The sequence below is a fragment of the Mastacembelus armatus genome, chromosome 18 (genome assembly GCF_900324485.2).
Source record: "Mastacembelus armatus chromosome 18, fMasArm1.2, whole genome shotgun sequence".
Taxonomy (NCBI): domain Eukaryota; kingdom Metazoa; phylum Chordata; class Actinopteri; order Synbranchiformes; family Mastacembelidae; genus Mastacembelus; species Mastacembelus armatus.
The window spans coordinates 321,175-345,092 of record NC_046650.1 but is presented as its reverse complement, the minus strand read 5'-3'; the positions used below and the strand labels follow the sequence as shown (position 1 = coordinate 345,092).

Here is a 23,918-nt window from a genome sequence, read left to right as displayed (position 1 = left end):
ATGCAAGTAGATCTGGGCTTAGCAGTCACATATTGGGAATTACTACTTTTGGTGTCTTCTCATTAAAATCCTACAGTATACATTATGTAGTAATGAAATCCTAATGCAATTGCTGAAATCTCTATGACTAAGTTTCCTTTCTTTTCGTTCTGTATGCTGACATGGTTAAGGCCAACTACTAGGATTATGATGAGGCAGATAAGTGGTCATATAAAAAAAAAACAAATAGGGTAAAATTCTAATAAATGTAATATGCATATATTTGATGGATTAATGTGGCACTTGGCATCTGGATCATCTTATAGCAAAACCTCCTCACAGTTTTTCTTGGTTATTTTATGACTTAAGAAAATGCTGTTGGCAATGTTGGTAAACTCATGTTACTGATTATATTGTCATCCTGTTTGTCTAAAAGTATTGTATGTGTCAGGGACAGAGAAAGGTGACTTCACCAAAATAGATTCTCTATATACAACTGAGAGGGAGTGTGTTCAGAAATAGTATTGAAGAACACACACACACACACACACACACACACACATACACACTCATATCTCTTACAACACCTCCACACTAATCCTATCTCTATGGCAACCATACATTACAAAACATAAACAGCAACCTACAGTCTAACAGGTGGGAGACAACTATGTCCAGTCACTGTTGTACAAGTATAAGCAAATGCAAAATAATGTGCCTTTACACAGATGATATAATCTTAGTAGTAGTAAATGAAAATATGCCTAATGTTGTAGCTAAGTGCACACAAGGTACATTTCAGGCAACATTTAGTGTCAAAACGTTGTTGCTTTTACTTACTACACAACACTTTCTACAGTGCTGTCATGAGCTATATAAATGCTAGTGTAGCATGTAGCTACCTGCTAAGATCAGTTACTGAGATCAGTAATGAAGAAAGTAAAACATAGTTTTTCCATCCAACTCACAGCATTCTGCACATTCTCTGAAGCTTTTGCTCCACTCAAAAGATAAAAATATTTGGATGAATACAAACATCAGAGCCGCGTACTTCTTGGTTGAAAACCGGCTTTCAATAAGAATTCTGATTTCAATTTTGATACATACAACACACAAGTTTGATTTACATTCATTATGGGGACTTTACAGTGACTTAGACTTCCTAGAGAATAACCCTAACCTTAACCATAACCACTAATTGCCGAATCCACCGTAACCCTTTTCCTAGATCACATCTTAACTCAACCATAAGGGGGTCATCATTGTAAAGTGGAGTGATTTACATGGTGGGGAGCAGCATCCTATCTATATCAGGAATGTTGATTGTGTTTGGTCCTTAAAATGTACCAGACACATCCTGGGTTTTTGCCTAGTGGTAACATGAGCTAAACCAGAACCAGTTAACAGACCCCACATAACATTTAGACACTACAGGACATTTAAGGCAGATGCCAATTTTGATACTTCAAAAAAAAAAAAAAAAAAAAAATATATCAATGTATCAGATAAAATTAATTTTTTAACTGAAATATAAAACATTTACATTTGGCATTTAATTATTAAGGTATTCTGACATGAATATGTACTAATTGGGACAGTATGCATTTGAAAGATACATTTGTTTTATTGTCATAAGCTGTGAACAGTAAACTTGAACAATAATACAAATACCACAAATATATTAACGCTGTGCAATACAGAATAATATATACAGTGGCAAAAAAACAAATGTGATCACTTCGAAATTAACTGGTTTTCTTCAGTAGGTTGCCATGTGATCTGATCTTAATCCATGTCACAACAATAGACAAACACAATGTGCTTAAGCTGAGAACACACAAATGACAATTTCTCATCCTAACCCACAACAATTAAACATTCAGAGGAAAGTAAATGATGCATACATTAATTACTACAACACAAGCTAATTATTGTCAGCAGTTTGCACACCAGAAGTCCAATTAAGGGAGAGTTTGGAGGTGTGGTTTATAGCTACTTTGGCTGCTAAAAGACAAACATTTTAAGTTTGCTGTTCATAATAAGCATCTGAGAGTTTGGTTATTGCAGCAGGACAATGACCATAAGTATCTAAGTTAAGCCACAACAGAACTGCTTCAGAAAAAAATGTATTTTTAAACCACTGATGCCAAACAAGGTTTAACCAGCTATAAACTCCAAGGGCTCACTTACCTTTATTTCCAGCAATGTGAGTATTTAAGACATGAGAAATTAGAATTGTCTATTGTCTTGACCTAGATGAAGATCAGATTACATTTTATGGGAAATTTAATGCAAAAAAACTGTTAATTCCAAGGGGTTAACATACTTTATTTGCTGCTGATTAATTAGTATTGTTGCTAATGACTGGCTACTAAAACAAGAATTAGAGATAAAAAAAAAATGTTATAATATCTATTGTATTACATTGATTTTGAAATCCAATTCTGATATCCTGTCAGCAAAATGACAAATTATATTTGTCATTTTGTCAAAATATATAAAAACAGGCCTGTTTTTTCAAAGCAGAGGCTTATAATAGCCTATATCATGCTTTGTGTGTGTGTGTGTGTGTGTGTGTGTGTGCATGTTTTTTTGACAATCAATCACAATACCCCCTGCTTAGAAGGACAGCATTGTTGAGCAGCTGGGAACACTGAGTTGCCAGAAGACGAAAACAGACTATGTGCGCTAAAGAGATGAATACTTTTTGTGTCATCTAATATATCTGTTTGTGTGTTGGCCCAGGCAGATGATCCCAATAAGGACTGTACAAATGTTACAGCGTCTACCAACGGCCGTGTGTCAATATAGATAAGAAGTTTTGAATTTTCCTTGGTCTAAGATTGGTCAAAAATAGCTCTTAAGAAGAAACACCTAGCTAAAAGTTTTCAAGCTAAGTTAGGAGCTCTTTGAAAGGATTCTTAGAAACTTTATGAATATGGTAAACACACCTCGCACAGGTCGAGGTGGAGGAGTAGCTAGAATCTTCCACTCAAACTTATTATTAAACTTTCATCCTCAGAACAATTTTAACTCATTTGAGAGCCTCACTCTTAGTCTCTCACATCCAAACTGGAAAACACAAAAACCAGTTCTACTTGTCACTGTGTACCGTCCACCTGTCCCTTACTCAGACTTTTTAACTGAATTCCCTGACTTCCTGTCTGATCTAGTGCTTAGATCAGATAAAGTCATTATAGTGGGAGATTTTAACATTCATGTAGATGTTGAAAATAATGGCCTCAGCATTGCATTTAATTCTATATTAGATTCAATTGGTTTCATTCAAAATGTTAATAAACCCACCCACTGTTTCAATCACACCCTTGATCTTGTTCTGACCTATGGCATCGAAATTGAACAATCTAATAGTTTTTCCCCCAAATCCTGTTTTGTCAGATCATTCTTTAATAACTTTTGAATTTAAAATGATGGATCATGCAGCGTTTGGAAGAAAATTCCACTACAGCAGATGTTTATCCGACAACGCTGTTAATAAATTTAAGAAAATGATTCCATCTTTATTTACGTCTATGCCAAGTATAAACATAGTGGAGGGCAGCTGCTTCAATCCCACTCCCTACCAAACTGATCATGTTGTTGACAGCGCTGTAACCTCACTGCGTGAAATGCTTGATTCTGTAGCCCCTCTGAAAAAGAAGTTAGTGAATCAGAGAAGACTAGCCCCATGGTATAATTTACATATTCGTACCTTAAGCAGGCATCACGAAGGCTGGAAAGGAAGTGGCGTTCCACAAAGTTAGAGGAAATTTTTCTAGCCTGGAAAAATAGTCTACTAACATATAAAAAAGCTCTCCGTAAAGCCAGAACTGCATACTATTCATCACTAATAGAGGAAAATAAGAACAATCCCAGGTTTCCCTGTAGCCAGGCTGACAAAAAGTCACAGCTCTGTTGAGCCCAGTGTTCCCTTAGCTCTCAGCAGTGATGAATTTATGAGTTTCTTTACAAATAAAATCACAACTATTAGAGATAAAATTCAGCAGATGCTTCCTATACCTGCAATAAATGAATCTTCTACTACAGTAGCTCTTGAATCATCTGTAGGACCTCAGTTATGTTTAGACTGCTTCTCTCCCATAGATCTCTCTGAATTTACATCAGTAGTTGCTTCATCGAAATCATCAACGTGTCTCTTAGACCCCATCCCGACTAGACTGCTTAAAGGCACCCTGCCATTAATGAACTCATCTTTATTGGACTTGGTAAATTTATCTCGAGTATCAGGCTACGTACCACAGGCCTTTAAGACTGCAGTAATCAAACCTTTACTCAAAAAGCCTAGTCTTGATCCAGGAGTCTTGGCTAATTATAGACCAATATCCAACCTGCCATTTATTTCTAAAATCCTAGAAAAAGCTGTTGCTAAGCAGCTATCAGACCACTTACACAGGAATGAACTATTTGAAGATTTTCAATCAGGATTTAGAGCACATCATAGTACAGAAACAGCACTGTTGAAAGTTACCAACGATCTTCTCTTAGCCTCGTTTGTTGTGACTTGTTTCAATACTTGTCCTCCTAGACCTTAGTGCAGCATTCGACACCATTGACCACAACATCTTATTACAGAGACTGGAGCATGTGATTGGTATCAGAGGAACAGCGTTAAAGTGGTTCCAATCCTATTTATCGGACAGATTCCAGTTTGTTCATGTCCATGATGAACCTTCCACACGAACAAAAGTTAGTTATGGAGTTCCACAAGGCTCCGTGCTAGGACAGATTCTGTTCACCCTGTACATGCTTCCTTTAGGATATGTCATTAGGAAGCACTCTATTAATTACCACTGCTATGCAGATGACACTCATTTATATCTATCTATTAAACCTGTTAACACAAACCAGTTAACCAGACTTCAAGCCTGTCTAACTGACATAAAGACCTGGATGACCAGTAACTTTTTACTTTTAAACTCGGACAAAACAGAAGTCATTATATTTGGGCCAAAAAAATCTCAGAAATAACTTTTCTCAATAGCTCTATAGCCTCTATACCTCTCTATACGTCTATAGCTACTCTAGATGGCATAACCCTGGCCTCTAGCACTACTGAAAAAAACCTTGGAGTTATTTTTGACCAGGACATGTCCTTTAACTCACACATAAAACAAATCTCTAGAACTGCATTCTTCCACCTGCGCAACATTTCCAAAATTAGGAACATCCTGTCTCAAAATGATGCAGAAAAACTAGTCCATGCATTTGTTACCTCAAGGCTAGATTACTGTAACTCATTACTATCTGGATGTCCCAATATCTCCATAAAAAGCCTCCAATTAATCCAGAATGCCGCAGCCAGAGTCCTGACAGGAACTAGCAAGATAGATCATATTTCTCCTATATTGGCTTCTCTTCATTGGCTCCCTGTAAAATATAGAATAGAATTTAAAATCCTTCTTCTCACATACAAATCCCTTCATAATCAAGCTCCTTCATACCTCAAAGACCTCATAGTACCATATTATCCCAATAGACCACTTCGCTCTCAGAGTGCAGGTCAACTTGTGGTTCCCAGAGTTTCCAAAAGCAGAATGGGAGGCAGAGCCTTTAGTTATCAAGCTCCTCTCCTATGGAACCAGCTCCCAGCCTGGGTTCAGGAGGCAGACACTCTCTATACTTTTAAGGCTAGACTTAAAACCTTCCTCTTTGACAAAGCATATAGTTAGGGATGGCTTCAGGCAACCCTGAACCATCCCTTAGTTATGCTGCTATAGGCCTAGACTGCCCGAGGACCATCGGTGCACTGAGCTCCCCTACCCTAACCCCCCCCCCCCTTTCCCTTCCCCTCCCCTCTCTTCTGTCCTCCCTCCTCATGTATATTCCACCATTGAATGTTACTAACCTTGTGCTCTCTCCCTCTCTCTCTGTTCTCTCTGTACCTTCTGCAGGTGTCCCTGGTCCTGGAGCTGTATATCGCTGATGTGCAGTTACTGGTCCCACCAACCTTTGTTGTTTATTGTTGCTGTTCTTTTCTCTCTGCTCTATCCACTCACCCCAACCGGTCGAGGCAGATGGCCGCCCAAACTGAGCCCGGTTCTGCTGGAGGTTTTTTCTTCCGTTAAAGGGAGTTTTTCCTCTCCACTGTCACCAAGTGCTTGCTCATAAGGGAATTGTTGGGTTTTTAGTTTTAGTTTTTGTAAAGTGCCTTGAGATGATTTGTATTGTGATTTGGCGCTATACAAATAAAATTGAATTGAATTGAATTGGTTCCAGGTAAATTATTAATCTCACATTTGTTGTCAATGGCAAATTTTGAGTCCAGAACGCAGCTGCCTCTCTGCTGTACTGGCCTCATTGCATTGGCTCCATCAACTACATGATTCACTTTAAGATTTTATTGATTTTTTTTAAATGCTTAAATTGTCTAGCCCCCTTGTACCTAACAGAACTGTTGTCCCTGCATGTCCTTTCCAGAACCTTAAGGTCAATAAACTAACTGCTCTTGGATGTGACCAGAACACAGCTAAAAACAAGAGGAGACAGAGCTTTTGCTGCTGCTGCTCCCTGACTCTAGAACAGTCCACCCCTAAATACCAGAATGGCCCAGTCTCTAAACAGTTTAAAATCCTCTCTAAAAACCCATCTCTTATGCTGACCTTGACCTATGTAACTGTTTCTGTTTTGTTGTCTGTATAAGACTAATTCATGAAGTTAAAACAGAGTCAAACACAGACTGAAATCGAATTTGAGCTGTCAGTGTGATAGTGCTAAGTTTTGTACCTTCACCATCCTCCACAACAATCTGCTGCTGTATGCTATAGTATGTTGCTATTTCTTAGGAATTACACAGGGTGACTGAAAAAGTATATTATAAAATAGTACTTTGGGAGAGTTGATTTACAATAGTGCAGCAGTGTACTTAAACCTAATGTTTAAGCTCTCTGTCGTCAGCTATATTGTGTTTTAATGAAGTACAGTTGACAGTATTTTTACTGATAAAAGTAAAGACAACATAGATACGCTTGTGGCAGCAGCTGTGTGATATCTGATTTGAAGTTATAGCAAACTGTACATAGTGTTTATTATTTTAGTATCTTATGCTGTTGTGCTCTATATTTAATAGACCTTTGACTAGATATGTGAATCACTGTGGAACAGATTATACCATCATCTGGATGGAAATACCACTGGTACAGAGGTGAGAAATCCTATAAAGTCCTGACTGGAAAAGATGCAGTTTCCTTATTTATCTGGTGCAGGCATTGGACCTGTATGTTTTCTCATCCACTAACAGACTAACAGGTTTTGCGTCACCCGTTAACAGAAAGGAGAACTGCATGTTGGAGTTTTTTGAGCCTAGCAAATGATCAACACCACTGCATTCCTGACGCAAAGCCACCGCAAACATACTGCAGTAAAAAAGTATGACTTTTCGAAACACTGCAACTGTATAGGTAAAATTTGTGCTGGCACCAGTTTGTCTCTGCCATACTACCATAATGCTGTTGAAATATGAAATTTAACCTAGCTCAGTTCTATGGGTTACAACCTCAGTAGAGAGGAAGGCACACTGTAATTTGAGACCTCCAGCTGAACTTAGGGAAGCCACTGCTATAACTGTGGGGGTTTGCCAGACAGCCAGATGCTTTGGAGATGGAGTGTTTCAGTGCCAGTGTTTCCTTTTACTGTTGAATGCCAAATTTTATTTTCTGTGATCTCTACCTATTATTGTGTTTCATATGAAAATTAGAGGCTCACAAAGTTCATTCACTAGGAACTGTTTTCACGTGTTTTGTACCCACTTTTGCAACATTTTGCTAGTACTGCATCTCAATGGTTCACCTAGCTAACTTAAACAATATAATCCATAGGCTATCATTGTCTGTCATATCTAAGCATTTGTTTTTAACATTGAAATTGAATTGCTACGAATGAAGCCTTTTATTTTAGGCTAACAGCACTGTGGAGGTGTACTGTACAAACCCACAAACCTCTACAATTTTATGTATTGTCCTTAGTATAAACACTAAGTTCAGTATTTTTAAATGTACACTGGATCAAACAAAAATTTGAAGACAACAATTTGTGGTTTTGGGGGGGTATTGGTAGGTGTATTTTAGAATTGGGGCCCCCTAGTTTCCAGTATTTTTGCTAAGCATCCCGATTCTATCTTAACTCTCCTATTCGTTATTATTACTTCAACAGTTTTCTACAATCGGTAGTATCTATGCTTTCTTATTGTAATCATTTTACATTATCACTGCTGGTTGTAGCCACACATCTTTGCAGTATACAGTTTTTGGTAACAGTAAATGGAATATATTTACACATATTTACACATACTCTTAAAATGGACAGCTATAAATTTTGGACACTATATTGCTAAAAAAAAGAGAAGGATTTTAGACATAGCCGAAGGTATTAAACTGATACTGAATCTCTAAAGTCACACCTGAAAAGAAGGTGTTTACCAAAATCTAAAACTATTCTTTTAAATGTACCAGTGAAATTAGCATCCCAGTTTAACTTTGATAACGTTTGAAGCCAATCCCTGAGAAAAGAGGAGGGAAAGGGAAAGTGATGAATACCAAGCAAACAGGAAGAAGATGGGAAATGGAGGAGGGCAGAGCAAGACACTGCATGGAGGGACTATGACTGGGTGGGGAGAAAGCATGTCACTTCTTAAATTAGACTGAAGAATTTGTGTATGAAGTTCACAAGGGGATTGGTTTCACTGGGGGCATGTGCAAGTTGTTTTTCACACTAAAACACTGAACTGGAAGTCAAAATCAATTTTAAACTACACAAAACTTTATACAGATCAATTAATTTTAAAACCTGCCAAATTTTTGGAAACAGTACACTAAAAATTAGTTGAGATTGCTTTAAAAAAAACATGTAAATACAGTACATATCTTAAAGTGTTGCTTCATTATTGCTTTGGCGCAAATGAAAGTGACAACAGTTTCAATGGAGAGGCAAGCAAGACAACCACAAAAAGGGAATGGCATGGCATGTGGTGGCCAAATGAGGCAGGACCTCTATCACAGGTAGTAGAATAGGTAGTCCAGTTACTCCAAGATGGCAGATCCATACATGCAGTTGCAAAAAAGTTTGCTGTGTCTCCCAGCACAGTCTCAAGAGCATGGAGGAAAAAGCAGGAGACCTGCCAGTACATCAGGAAAGTTGTATAGGGGCGTAGATGGGCAACAATCCAGCAGCAGGACTAATGAAACACATGAACAAAAATGATGGTACCCTTAACTTAATATTTTGTTGCACAACCTTTTAAGGCAATCAGTGCAATCAAGCAATTTCTGTAACTCTCAATGAGACTTCTGCACCTGTCAAGTATTTTGGCCCACTGCTTGGGAGCAATCTGCTCCAGCTGTCTCAGGTTTGAAGGGTGCCTTCTCCAGACTGCATGTTTCGGCTCTTTCCACAGATGTTCAATAGGATTTAGATCAGGGCTCATAGAAGGCCATTCAGAATAGTCCAGTGTTTTGTTCTTAGTGTTTTGGGGTGTTTTTAGCTGTATGTTTTGGGTCATTGTCCTGTTGGAGGACTCATGACCTGTGACTGAGGTCAAGCTTTCTGACACTGGGCACCAGATTTTGCTCTAGAACAGGGGTCTCAAACTCGCGGCCCGCAGGACAATAGTTTGTGGCCCCTGCCTTAATATGGAAGTTTAATGTTAGTGCGGCCCGCAAGTTTGATATGTATGGAACTTTAAGGGGGTCGCACACCGAACGAGAAATGCAGCGTAGCGTCGCGTCTTTAAAATTATTAGTGTACGCACACCGGCGGTGCCATTCGGCGTCTGTCCGTGGCGCCCAGCTACGACTCAGGACGCTGTTCAAATTCCTGCCGCGCCACAGAGCGCCTTCTGCATGGTTTTATATTAAATAACATATTTCTCTCAAATCATCGTTAATACATTATACAAAGACACCACTGCTGCAAAATACTACTTGCATTGGTTGTCAAAAATGTAAACACATAATAAAATGTATAACAAACGTAGTCCTTTTAATCTTATTATCTAGAATTCAGGATTATTTTCTTTATTTTCATCAGATCATTATTTTGCATATACACTGTGCATTATGCATTGTGCATATTCTTCATTACCATAAAAATGTTAAATATAAAAAATAGATATTATAAACTGAAACCGAAACTAAAATAGAATAGTACATCTGTTTAATAAAAATACAAAAAAAACTTTACAAGCTAACCTTAGCTTTTACAATGTAGTTGCCTAGACAACAGATACAACAAAACAATAATAGACTTAACAGATCATATTTATTACTGATTGATGCGGCCCAGCCTCACCCAGACTCTGCCTCTAGCAGCCCCCAGGTAAATTGAGTTTGAGACCCCTGCTCTAGAATGTCTTGATAGTCTTGAGATTTCATTGTACGCTGCACAGGTTCAAGACACCCTATGCCAGATGCAGCAAAGCAGCCCCAGAACATAACCAAGCCTCCTCTATGTTTCACAGCATGTGCAGTGTTCTTTCCTTTGTATGCTTCATTTTAGTATCTGTGAACATAGAGCTGATGTGACTTGCCAAAACGCTCCAGTTTTGTCTCATCTGCCCAAAGGACATTCCCCCAGAAGCTTTGTGGCTTGTCAATATGCATTTTGACAAATTCCCATCTCGCTTTTTTCATGATTTGCTTTCAACAGTGGAGTTCATCTCTAATCTCTTTAGAAGTTGTTCTGGGCTCTTTGGTTACCATTCATATCAGCCGTGTCTTCAATTTGTCAACAGTTTTCCTCTTGCGGCCATGTCCAGGGTGGTTGGCTACAGACCCGTGGACCTTAATCCTCTGAATAATATGTGCAGGTGTAGTCACAAGCTGCTTGGAGATGGTCTTATAGCTTTTACCTTTAACATGTTTGTCTTTAATTTTCTTTCTAATCTCCTGAGACAACTCTCTCCTTAGCTTTCTGTGGTTCATGTTCAGTGTGGTACACACCACAATACCAAACAGCACAGTGACTACTTTTCACCTTTTAAATAGGCAGACTGACTGATTACAAGCTTGAAGACACTTGTGATTATGACATAATTACAGGACACACTTTAGTTTAACATGTTGATTACATTTTAAGAAAGAGCTTAAAGTTAAACATCTTAAGCCAACAAGTTGGAGCTGGTGCTAAATTTTAAAATAAAAGTCTGATCACACCAGCATCTTAAACTTTAAAAATAGTGATTTGTGTTAATTTCAATGGAAACACTGCCAGTAGTGGTTTTGCTCATGGGGGTGAAGGAAATTCACATCTTGTGTGTTTTCTGTGTGTGAGTTCAACTTTGTCAGATGTTTGATGGGTTGATTGCACAAATACCTTTTACGATAAACTGTCATGTTTTCAACCAAAATAAGCTTTTAAGATAACTATCATATTATATTTTTATATATCGTATGGCATAAACTATGGCTCAGCTCAGCTCCCTGGTTATCTCTCAATTCTCGAAGCCTGTGTCATCTGAATGGAGGGTTGCTTTTCTAGTCAAAGTGGTCTTAAACATTTAATTCAGTTACTCTTACAAAGTGTTTTTGTATTGCACTACTGTATTATTTTGATTATATTTCCATATGTCACATGTTGTGTAACAAGACTCAAGGGTAATACAGCCTCAAGCATACAATGTTTTGAAGTATTGTTGTTTTGAAGAAACCATACCTGACATTCTTTCTGACTGACTGGTTGTTTGGCATGTGTAACAATGTGCCAGAATTGAGCGAGCATAAAACAAAATTTGAGCACACGCAGAGAGAGGATGTCCAGAGAGCAAGAGAATGGGAGGTGAGTGCCAAGACCAGCAATTTTGAGAGGACAAATAAGTAAAGGTAAGCCACAGCTTAGTCTATTAATATGCATTTCTATGGATAATTGCAAACACACACATACAGCTATTTATTTAGCACAGAATATATTTTTGTTTGCTCAAACAATTATTCTATAAGTGATAATAATGTCTTTTTAAATTATAATTTGTGGAAGTCCAAAACATTTTCCTGTGCTCGTAATGTCACATTGCAACTTGGGAATTAACATATTGCCATAGCAATGTAGTTTGTTAATTGACCTTACACAAGGAAGATTTTTCTCTTTTAACTGAGAGCTACTTACACTGATTACCCCTAGCTTGACTAGTTATCAAGGTACCAATCAGCTCTCCAGCTATAGCAGTTCAATGGCATTATCTCACAAGATGTGTGGTTCAATCTCACTGTATTACTTTCTGGTATGACTAGGCTTCAGATCCACACCAACAAACAAATGCGCACATGGATGCAGGCAAAGCAACATCACTGCTAAGCAGTTCAACATGGGCTATTTCTGAGTGTGTGTGCAGCAGCTGGCCAGTTCACTCAGTGCATATGGTGACATGGTAGACCTAGTTACCGCTACTCTGTCTTTGGCAAAAGTAATAGAAATATCACTACCAGAATTAAGTTAAACAAAGTGACTTTCCAAAGATCTGTGCTGAAATAATACAAACTAATTCTTTACTAACTAGACATAGATAATTGGTCCACTTTCTCAGGAAAACCTGGTCTGGTAGCAAGGGACGGCATCCATCCCACTTTGTATGGTGCGGCTCTCATCTCTAGAAATCTGGCCAACCCAGGGTTTGACAATCCAGACTGGGGACCGGGATGCAGACACTCTAAAATGCCTCTTTGCAGTTTCCTTAACTGTAACTTTTATGTAGCACTTTAAAAAACAACCAAAGTTGACCCAATCCTAACCCTGGTGTTCTTGTGACATATGCACAAGAACAAAAACAGGAGTAAACACCAAGACCACAAACACAAATTAATCAAAAATAAGAAAAATAAATGACAAATAATGCCAACAACTCAGACTGCGTCAAACGCCATTGAAAATAAGTGAGTTTTAATAAGCGATTTAAAAGTCAATGAGGAGGCCTGTCTAATGCAGAGAGGCAATTCATTCCCCAATTTTGGTGCTGCCACCCCAAAAGCTCAGTCCCCTCTGAGCTTATGCTTGGTTTTCGGTAGCAGCTGGTCAGCAGATCTGAGCGGCTGAGTCGAAATGTAAGCATGCAGGAGCTCAGAGAAGTAGAGCAGGGCAGCACCATTTAAACATTTAAAAACAAATGAAAGGAGTTTAAATGGACCCTAAAATCCACAGGCAGCCAGTGGAGTGAGGAGAAAACCGTGGAGATATGTTCATATTTGAGTGTGCCAGTTAAAAGACGTGCGGCAGCATTTTGTACAAGCTGTAGCTGAGAAATAGAGGACTGACTGACACCGAAATAAAGTGCATTACAGTGCCTGGTGGTAACAAAGGCGTGGATTACAGTTTCAAAATGCTGCTGAGTGAGAAACGGCTTAACCTTGAATAACTACCTTAGATGAAAGAAACTGGATTTAACCTCTGATCGGATCTGGCTGTCAAGCTTAAGATTGAAGTCCATTTTGAAACCTAAATTTAAAACTTCAGGGTCTTCCCAGGTCTACCGGGGTGACTTGTAGAACTGGGGCCATCACGCAGAGAGCCTGATGGTTTCAACAAACCAACAATCTCCTGCAGCTGAGACATGTTGACAGGCTCAAACTGGGGGAAAGCAGAACAAGGGGCAGGCACTGGTGGGTCAAAAACAGGAGGTGAGATTTGGGCCCTCGTAACCGTGACCTTATCAATAAAAAAAATGAAAAAAAGTTTTCACAGCTTTCAAATGAGGCTTAAAGACAGGCAGACTGAGAAGCACTAAGAAGTGTGTCAGTCTTAAACAGTACACAACAGTTTAAGAGAATAATGTTAGAAAAGTCCTTCCTTTTACTACAGACTGATAACGACGCCAACTGTCTCTTAACAATTGAAAAGATGAAAAGATACCTGCACTCGAATCTCACATCACGGGTCTCATTATTTAGCCAGGGCTCAGGTTTGATCTTGGGCTGCGTGGTTTTAAATGGAGCCACAGCATCCAATACATTTTGGCAGGTGGAATGTAACCAGGAATAGAGCTCGTCTGTAATAGAGAGTGTAGATTTGGGAATGGCACCATTCCTATTGTAGTACGCAGAGAACTGAATGGCAGTGGAGGAGTTAATAACGCGAGAGCAATGAGCAGGAGCACAATGTTTAGCACTATTACAAGGCAGAGTGATGTCAAAACTCAAAGGCATATGGTCTGAAAATATGGTGTCACAAACCTCCAAATTAAGAACAGGTAGATCACATGATAAGACATGATCAAGAGTGTGTCCAAGCTCATGTGTGGGTTTAGAGCCATCACTTTCCTTAGAGCCACCACTCTTTTAGTGGTTAGGATCATTGCCACACAGCCAGAAGGTCCCGGGTTATGTGGAGTTTGCATGTTCTTGCTTTCATGGGTTTACTTCAGTTTCCCCCCACAGTCCAAAAACATGAATGTTAGGTTGATTGGTGACTCTACAATTGCCCATAGGAGTGAGTGTGAGTGGTTGTTTGTCTCTGTGTGTCTACATGTGGCCCTGCAATGGACTGGTGACCTGTACAGGGTGTACCCCAGCCTTTCACCCAAAAGACAGCTGGGGTGGGCTCCAGCAGATCCCTGTGACCCTGGTATAGAGGGTCCATCCATTATCTATACCCGCTATAAGCGGATGGAGGTCTCTTTCACCTAAATCTCTGTTAGTAAGTGATTTGATAACTGATCACAAAATTTACTTACTCTGCAGCAGGATGAATATGTCAGTCTGAATGAATCAACCCCCTCAGTCATAAAAATTATCATGTTCCTCGAAGCACAGGTCGAGGTGGAGGAGTAGCTGCAATCTTCCACTCAAACTTATTAAACTTTCATCCTCAGAACAGTTATAGCCTCACTCTGAGCCTCTCACATCCAAACTGGAAAACACAAAAACCAGTTCTACTTGTCATTGTGTACCATCCACCTGTCCCTTACTCAGAGTTTTTAACTGAATTTCCAGACTTTCTATCTGATTTAGTGCTTAGATCACATAAAGTCATTATAGTGGGAGATTTTAACATTCATGTAGATGTTGAAAATAATAGTCCTAGCACTGCATTTAATTCAGTATTAGATCAACAATTTTCTCTCAAAATGCAAATAAACTCACCCACTATTTTAATCACAACATTCAACTTGTTCTGACATATGGCATTGAAATTGAACACTTCACAGTTTTCCCCCCAAAAATCCTCTTTTGTCTGACCATTCCTTAATAACTACTGAACTTAAAATAATGGATCATGCAGCTTTTAGAAGAAAAATCCACTACAACAGATATTTATCTGACAACACTGTTAATAAAATGATTATTTGCTTATTATTTTTCCTTTATTTATTTATTTTTTGTGTCAACACAGTGGAGGGCAGCTGCCTCAATCCTACTCCCTACCAAGTTGATCATCTTGTTGACAGTGCTGTAGCCTCTCTGCGTGAAACTCTTGATACTGTCGCCCCTCTGAAAAAGAAGTTAGTGAATCAGAGAACATTAGCTCCATGGTACAGTTTACATATCCATACTTTATGAGGCATCACTAAGGATGCAAAGGAAGTGGCGTTCCACAAATTTAGAAGAATTTTATTTAGCCTGGAAAAACAGTCTATTAACATATAAAAAAAGCTGTCCGTAAACCCAGAAATATTCATAAGATGAATAGTATGCAGTTCTAGGTGTATATGGCATATGGTGCCTGTGATTCATCACTAAAGAGAAAAATAACAACAATCCCAGGTTTCTTTTCAGCACTGTAGCCAGGCTGACAAAAAGTCACAGCTCTGTTGACCCCGTGTTCCCTTAGCTCTCAGCAGTGATGACTTTGAGTTTCTTTACAAGTAAAATCATAACTCAGAGATAAAATTCATCAGATGGTTCCTATAGCTGCCATAAATGAATCTTCTACTACAGTAGCTCTTGAATCATCTGTAAGACCTCAGTCATGTTTAGACTGCTTCTTTCCCATAGATATCTCTGAATTCACGTAGTTGTTTCATGCTCAAACACATGCTGCCATTAGTTGACTCATCTTTATTAGACTTGGTAAATTTATCTCTAGATTGCAGTAATCAAACCTCTATTGTGCTTCCTTTAGGTAATGTTATTAGGAAGCACTGTATGAATTACCACTGCTATGCAGATGACATTCAGCTGTATCTATCTATGAAACCTGACAACACAAATTAGTTAGCCAAACTTCAAGTCTTTATGTCAGGGACATAAAGGACTGGATGCTGGATGACTAGTAATTTTCTACTTTGTCAGAGAAAACAGAAGTTATTGTATTTGGGCCTAAAAATCTTAGAAATAGCTTTTCTAAATCTAAATATAGCTACTTTAGATGGCATAGCCCTGACCTCCAGCACTAATGTGAAAAGGCGTGGAGTTATTTTTGACCAAGATATGTCTTTTAATTCACACATAAAACAGCCCGGTTCTGCTGGAGGTTTCTTCTGTTAAAGGGAGTTTTTCCTCTCCACTGTTGCCAAGTGCTTGCTCATAAGGGATTTGTTGGGGTTTTTTTGTTTTCTTTTGTAAAGTGCTCTGAGATGACTGTATTGTGATTTGGTGCTATACAAATAAAATTTAATTGAATCAGGCTACACATACACCACTGTTGTATCTTGCTAGACAACTTACATTTGAATTTTCAGATGATTCTGAAAGACTGGCTGGGTAAAAGAAGAAAAGCTGATGAGCATGGAGGAGCTGACTTCAGTAAATCAAGGCAGGGATGCAAAGTACTGACCTTTTAAGTTAATGAGAGGATGTTTCTTTTTGACACTAATGAGTAAAATCTTGTCATGTAGACACAGGAGAAGGCTACAGAAAAAAAAAATCAAGAGAAACACTTATTGTTTGGTTAATTTATAATTCAAACATTCTTGTGTTTGCTAAATCTCTTTAAATTCCTCCTTTACACAGATTTTTTAATTACCAAGAGACAACTACCCATCATCACTCTTGCCCATCATTACTCTTAGTGGTGTATTACATCAAGGGCTTATGTCAGATGGTGCTTTTATTTGTAAGGCCTTTGGACCAAAGATGATGGCAGAATTTTAATGTGGAGAGGCAATCCACAACAATGCATAGAGTTTTTTTCTGCCCATTCCTACATGAACCAGTTTACTATTTTGTGTACTAACACTTAACACACCCATGGACGGTACAGGTCACAAGTCAAACTGAATATGGAGCACTGCCACTGCAGTAGTACGGTGTTTGGTGGAAAGTCAGAGCTACTATAAGATTAGGTCCTAAAATGACTGCACAATTTTTCTTGCTCAATAATGATGATATACAGTACAATGAATAAGGAAATGTATTAAAGAGACAAAGGGTGCTAAGAAAACTAATAGACACTGAAATATGGCAAGGCTCCACTGAAGACTACATGCTGTACGATTTAGTCTGTGCCACACTGGGGCATATTCATTCTTTTCAGAAAACATTGGAAGGATAAGTCTGCTAATGTTTTCCTTTTTTCTTATTGTGAATAAATCATGACTAGTTATAGTTTTTAGAACAAAATTCCTACAATCCTTCAATTGATGCAACAGTGAATTACTGGTTATCCGTGGAAACACAAAGACTGACTTTGGTAGGTATAGTTGAGTTATAGGTAAGTTGACTGCTAAAGCTTTATATAAATTTTGATATGTCAGTGACAAGGTTGTAATATATGTTATGGATTTATGGATGTATTATGTATTACAAGTTATCTATCAACAAAGTTTGCTCAAACTAGGACGGCAATGATCCTGAGCATTAGAGTTAATCCACCACAGAAGGATTAACTTCTGGCTTCATAAAAAAAAAAAAAAAAAATTAATAAGAGAAAGAATCAGACTTTGTTGTCATGAGGACATACTGTACTACAGTGCCAAGAAAAAGTATGTGAATTGGAATTAACTGGTTTTCTGGTTTAGGTCACAAGAGACAAACACTGTGCTTAAACCGATAACACACAATTCTAATGTCCCATGTCTTTAATGAACACTCCCATTAAGCATTCAAAGTGCTGGAGGAAAAAGTGAAGGAGTTAATAGCTGGTAAAATGTCATTTGACAACAAGATTGCTCTTTACAGAACTGCTTCAACTCAGACACATTTGCAGGATGCCTGGTGTGACGGCTCTTTATAGATTATTCCACAGCATCTCTGTGGGGTTAAGGTTTGGGCTCTGACAAGGGCTACTTTAAAAGGCATATTTTTTCTGAAGCCATTCTTTGGTGGATTAACTTGATCATTGTCCTGCTGCATCACCCAACTTAGTAAGGTTCAGCTGGCAGACAGCCACCCTGACATTATCCTGTAGGATATTTTGGAAAACTTGGGAATTCATTCTTCCTTCGACCATTAAAGCAATCCAGCATCCTGAGTCGGTGAAGCAAGCCCAAATCATGATGCTCCCTCCACCATACCTCACTGAGAATGGGATGGGATGTTTTGATGTTGTTACGCTATGCCATACATAGTGCTGAGCACTCTTTACGAACAATTACATTTTTGTTTCATGAGTTCACAAAACATTTTCCCAATGCCAAGGTGCTCTTTGGCAAATTTCAGGCATGCTGCAATGTCTTTTTGAAGAGCAGCAGCTTCCAATGTGGTGTTTGGGCACTGACAGCCTGCCTATTTAAAGACTTATATACGGCAGACTCATGAAAAGAGATGTTTGGCAGTTCCAATGATGTCTTCAAGCCTTCAACTGTTAGTTGTGTGTTCCTGTTTTTTTTTAACCTGATTGAGGATTCTGCATTCTGCCTTTGGAGCCATCTTGGCTAGGCTTCTACTTCTATAAAGATAATTTATTACGGTGGCTACAGTAATAAATTGTCTACATTTATAAACAATATGTCTGTCAACTGTTTGATGCCTCAACACTTTCAGATTACTTTGTATACCTTTCCAGCCTTATGCAGATCAACTACTATTGATCTTATGTCATCATAGATCTCCTTTTTCGCAAGATATGGTTCACATCAGCAGATGTTTATTATGAACATCAAACTTAAAATGTTTGTCTTTTATCAATCAAAGTAGCTCTAACCCATACCTGCAAATTCTTTTTATTAACTGGACTTCTAGTGTGCAAACTGCTGACAACAATTATTGTATTTTCCAGACTATAAGTCACACTTTTTTCTTACTACTCTGGCTTGTAGTGCTACTTATATACCGAAGTGACTTCTAGTGTATATTTAAAGTAATTTTGTCAAGTAGTCGCTAGTGTTAGATGGCACTCTTGGCACTATTGACTCAACTGAAGATAATACTGTACTGCCAAAAAAGTAAAAATGCTTATGTTCAACTCCAAGTGTAAAACAAGAGAAAATGCTGCCCAAAAGTAGGAGTTATGCTGCAGACTTCTAAGTGCAGGTAATAAAGTATACAGCTGAAACAAAGCCTGGAGTGAGTGCAGGGCACGCCGTTTCATCTCCCCAACCCAATGTTGGCGGAGTTGTTTAATGTTACTTAACACAGATGAATGAATTTTGTTTTGTTTGTTGTTATACCTGACCTACGTTCTTTGTATGTCAATTCAGACCATAATTAGTATAATTAAAATTGCAACTTATACATCAAAGTGACTTATATATATTTTTTTCTCTTCAACAAGGCTGTTTTTGCAAAAAGCAACACACTCTGGTGTGGCTTATAGCCTGGAAAATACCATAGCTTTTGCTGAAGTAATTAGTCCGTGGGTTCACTTACTTTTTCCTTTAGTACTGTGAATGCCAACTGTCATCACCTGTGCGATGATTCTCTTCTGTGTCACAAGAGGGACCTCCTCTGACAATCTATACATACATGCATACACATAGACATGTACATCTTTTCTATTAAAATCCAGCAAAAGGAAATGTGAGTTAGAAAAGGATTAATGAATGTCACAAAGCAATGACAAAATAAAACAAAATAAAACCCATTAGCACAGCAGAGGATTCGTGGTCTGACAGTCCACTAGTTTCTATTGGTGTTAGTGTCATACTCATCTGGAAATTGTTCTATAACCTCTATAACGCAGCAAAGGGAAAGATAAGACTAAGACTACAGCATTAAGACATTGTTGATTCTGGTGTTTTGTAGGATTTGTTGATAATAAAAAAATATCCAATTCTTCCAAGCCTGTCAAACTAACACAAAATCTCATGGAGCAGAACAATAAAAGTCAGAACGTACTTATACATATTATACCTTTCAGAAATTGCACGCAAACAGAGCTTTTAACAAATGAGTAAAATATTCAGCAGCACTATTAACACTTTGGCAGTCATTCCCTTCAGAATGCAAATAAGCAACATACACCACAAGCTGCCAAAACTCCATTTACTTTATAACTTGCAGATGTAACAAATTAAGGCTACAGTAAGCTGCAAAAACAGAGTGCTAGGAGGGAAAAAAAAATCACTTTGTTCAAACCATACAATCATACACACTAACATATCAGTGTATCTATTTACTGACTTCAACCAACACAACCCATCCCTGAAAGAACTGCCTGTTACTGTTGACCATATCACAATATTGCTACTGGTTCAAGTTCATATAGTTACAGTAATTCACATTTAACAATGCCAAATACTGGGTGATTGTGCTAAGTCAGTAAGAGATGTTTGGAAGTGGACAATTTTGTTAGACATTTATCAGGCAGGTCTTACAACCTGCAAAGCATTTCACCATCAAGTTTTACAGGGGAGGTTTATCCGTAATCCCCTGCAAATCCAAAACGTATGCACATCTCATACTGTGGGTGTATGCTTCTGTGCGATTCAAAATGCCAACAACTCCCCGCAGCCACATGCGTTTTGTCATTGAGCGTCACATACGGATTCACTGAATTCTCTCTCCCGGTTCTATTTTTGACAATTTACTGCTCCATTTTCAAAAACCAGCTTATATATGAACAGTTATATGGCGTAACATATGAATGCAATTTTAACAGATATTTATTTGCTATCCTTATCAAGCTTACCATCTACACTATACATCCATAACCCTTACCAGTTACCTACTTACTCCCGAGCTTTGGGATTTAACGTTTACCGAACAGGTATTCGGTCTGTGAAGACCCAGTACCAGGGATACCGTTGATGTAACGCTGATAAAAGGGAAGCACATCAGACATGTACGTAATAAACAGCGTTAAATCACTGCGCGAGCTGCACGGATATAGCTCTGGTGGTGTTCAGAAAGGATGGAAGCAATTGAACACCGACTACATAAATTCACTGGCCTTTGATTTTTTCGTGTAATAATGGCATTAAGGTCAGGTATCAAACGCGTTATCGAGTGACATTCGCTGCCTATAAACTGCGCCGGCGTTTCTGTCTTACCTGTTACCCGATTACTTTAAAACGGGCCCGAACGGACGACTGGCTAATTACCTTGCTTTCTTCACTCTGCTGGGACTGCAAACGGCGACACTGCACTGAGGTTTGTGGGCGAATGAAAAGGTTTCCCGAAGATGTTCAGCCGGCTTTCAAAGACAAAACGTCTGTAATCCCTCCTCCCAACAGTGGCGTGTTTAGTAAACATTCGTTCAGCCGGACCACAAAACTGTGACGGTAAAGGGGAGACTGCTGTAAATAAATACTGCTTTGGGGCACAGGACAACCAGTTCTTCTCGCGAGAACATCTATATTTGATTCTCCTGTCAAAAAGGGCACATTTATGGTGCCAAATCTTCCAAACCCAGAGGTTTGACAAATAGTGCTTGTACTGCAGTTCATTGTTAAAAGAAGGCCAATAAACCATTGCCTCAGTTTAACTGTTATAAATTAATATTAAGACTTTAGTTAAGAATACTTTGATAAATGTGGTAGAAGACCTTAACTTAAACGTTAACAGTTAAACAGATAGATCAAGAAAGACTAAGAAATATCAACCAAGGCAATAATGAGAAATAAAAGAATACAAGATAGAACAATATGCTTCTCTAGCCTCACAAAATATTAAATAATTATACATAAAGTTATATTAGTAGACTTGCTTTAATATTTGAAAACAATTTCTATAATTTCTTATTCTGTTCTAGTTATATCACCCAAACAAACTATCACTTTTTGTTCAGTTCAATGTTCAATTCAATTTTATTTGTATAGCACCAAATCACAATACAATCATCTCAAGGCACTTTATAAAATACTTTGTTTCTGTAAAGTGCCTTCAGATGATTTGCATTGTGATTTGGCGCTATACAAATGAATTGAATTGAGAAAAAACCTCCAGCAGAACCAGGCTCAGTTTGGGCAGCCATTTATTTTTAGTGGATAGAGGGGAGAGAAAAGAACAGCAACAATAAACAAGTAAATACTGCCAGTAACTGCACATCAGCCATATACAGCTCCAGGATCAGGGACACCTGCAGAAGGTACAGAGAGAGAGAGCAAAAAGTTAGTGACATTCAATGGTGGCATATACAGGAGAGGAGGGCAGGGGAGGGGAGTAGAGAGGAGAGGGGAGCTCAGTGCACTGATGGGAAGTCCTCAGGCAATCTAGGTCTACAGCAGCATAACTAAAGGATGATTTAGGGTTATCTGCCAGAATAGTTAGTTAGGGCTGGTTCAGGTAACCCTCAATAATCATCATTTGTGTTACACTAGGAGTTGTAATTTAGCTTGAACATAAACATTTTTACTTTTTCTGCAGTACAGTATTATGTTTAATTGCGCCAAGAGTGCCATCTAACGCTAGTGACTACTCGACAAAATGACTGAATATACATGTAAGTTGCTTCACTATAGAAGTTACAGGACAAGCTAGAGTAGAAAAAAAGTGCAAAATGTAGTCTGGAAAATTTGGTATTTCATTCATGGTTCTGACAATGAGCTTCTAACAACTCTACCTCTCACATGAACATGCCTGAACACTTCAGAAAACCCAGATTTAACAGAGCCAGTTGATAACAAGCTTCTTTGTACTAGTTACCCAGGAAGGTCAGTAACAAATAAACGGTTTACAGTTTGTGAAGGGTCTCCAAGTGAGGACTGCATGATTGTTTCAGCACTGTGTCATCTGTACAACAACCTTATTTATATAGAAGCACATTCCACCACCCTTTATTTTTCCTGAACGTTCCATGCGGCATGTGGAATCCTGGCAGCCCGTGTCTGGGATGTGTTCACTGTGCCAGGTCTCGGTGGAGGATGGCAGATCTGCCACGTCCAGGTTTTGGTGCAGCAGCTTGTCCATCTTACTTGGCACTCCTTTTTTTTTTTTTTGTATTTAAGCCTCATTTTTTCTGTAGTCTTTCAGGTTGGATGTATGTTTTTTGTAGACTTAAGGTATTGTGTTTTTTTCTCATGTGATCCCTGTTTGTTTTCTTATTAAACCACTCACTCCATACCTGAAGGCATGCATATTTTGAAACTGCCTGTGATCTCTTTTCAGCGACTTCCCAGCAAGCTAAAACCATATCCCATCCGAGTAGTCCTGCCTCTGTGTCCTTGTGTGTTTCCCCCTGTGTACTCCCTGCTCTGGTTCTCAGTCTTTGTCCACCCCTGTGAGGTGTAATAGCTCTACCTCAGTCTCACTATTAGCTATTGCCTGCTGTTCCTCATGTGTCCTTGCTCACCTGTCTTCTCCAGTTTGTCAGCCCTTGTCCCTTTTGGAAGCCCAGGCTTACTGGGAAGACTTAAAAGCCCAGGTTGTTCATCCATCTCACCCATGGGGAGTGGAGGCCCGGGACTCCCAGACCTGGGTCGCAACATAAAAAAAGGGGAGTTCATTACCCTGGTTAAATGATGGATGTTGGATTCTGTAATTTTTTCTGGGTCCCTCCCCAATCTGACCAGCAATGACATGTTTAGCCACATGTTGTTGTTCCATCGCTGCCTTCATAAACAATTGGGCCACTTTTTGGGGAAAACCTGGTCTGGTAGCTAGGGACAGCATCCATCCCACTTTGGATGGTGTGGCTCTCATCTTTAAAAATCTGGCTGAGTTTATTAGCGAACCTAAAGTTTG

General features: G+C 38.7%; 1 protein-coding gene across 3 annotated transcripts in view; it reads right to left on the bottom strand.

Moving 5' to 3' along the window:
• The window catches only part of ache (acetylcholinesterase (Yt blood group)), a 38,572-nt gene extending 17,015 nt beyond the window's left edge, over positions 1 to 21,557 (bottom strand). The window contains exons 1-2 of one of the 3 annotated variants that reach the window (XM_026298890.1): positions 21,338 to 21,557; positions 19,665 to 19,750 (exon numbers count right to left, since the gene is read on the bottom strand). The gene's annotated coding sequence lies outside the window, so the exon portion shown is untranslated. Of the gene's footprint in view, positions 1 to 15,341; positions 15,372 to 19,664; positions 19,751 to 21,337 lie in introns of those variants that run through there. The other 2 variants (XM_026298889.1, XM_026298891.1) reach the window with 2 other exon arrangements.
• Positions 21,558 to 23,918: the final 2,361 nt, after the last annotated feature.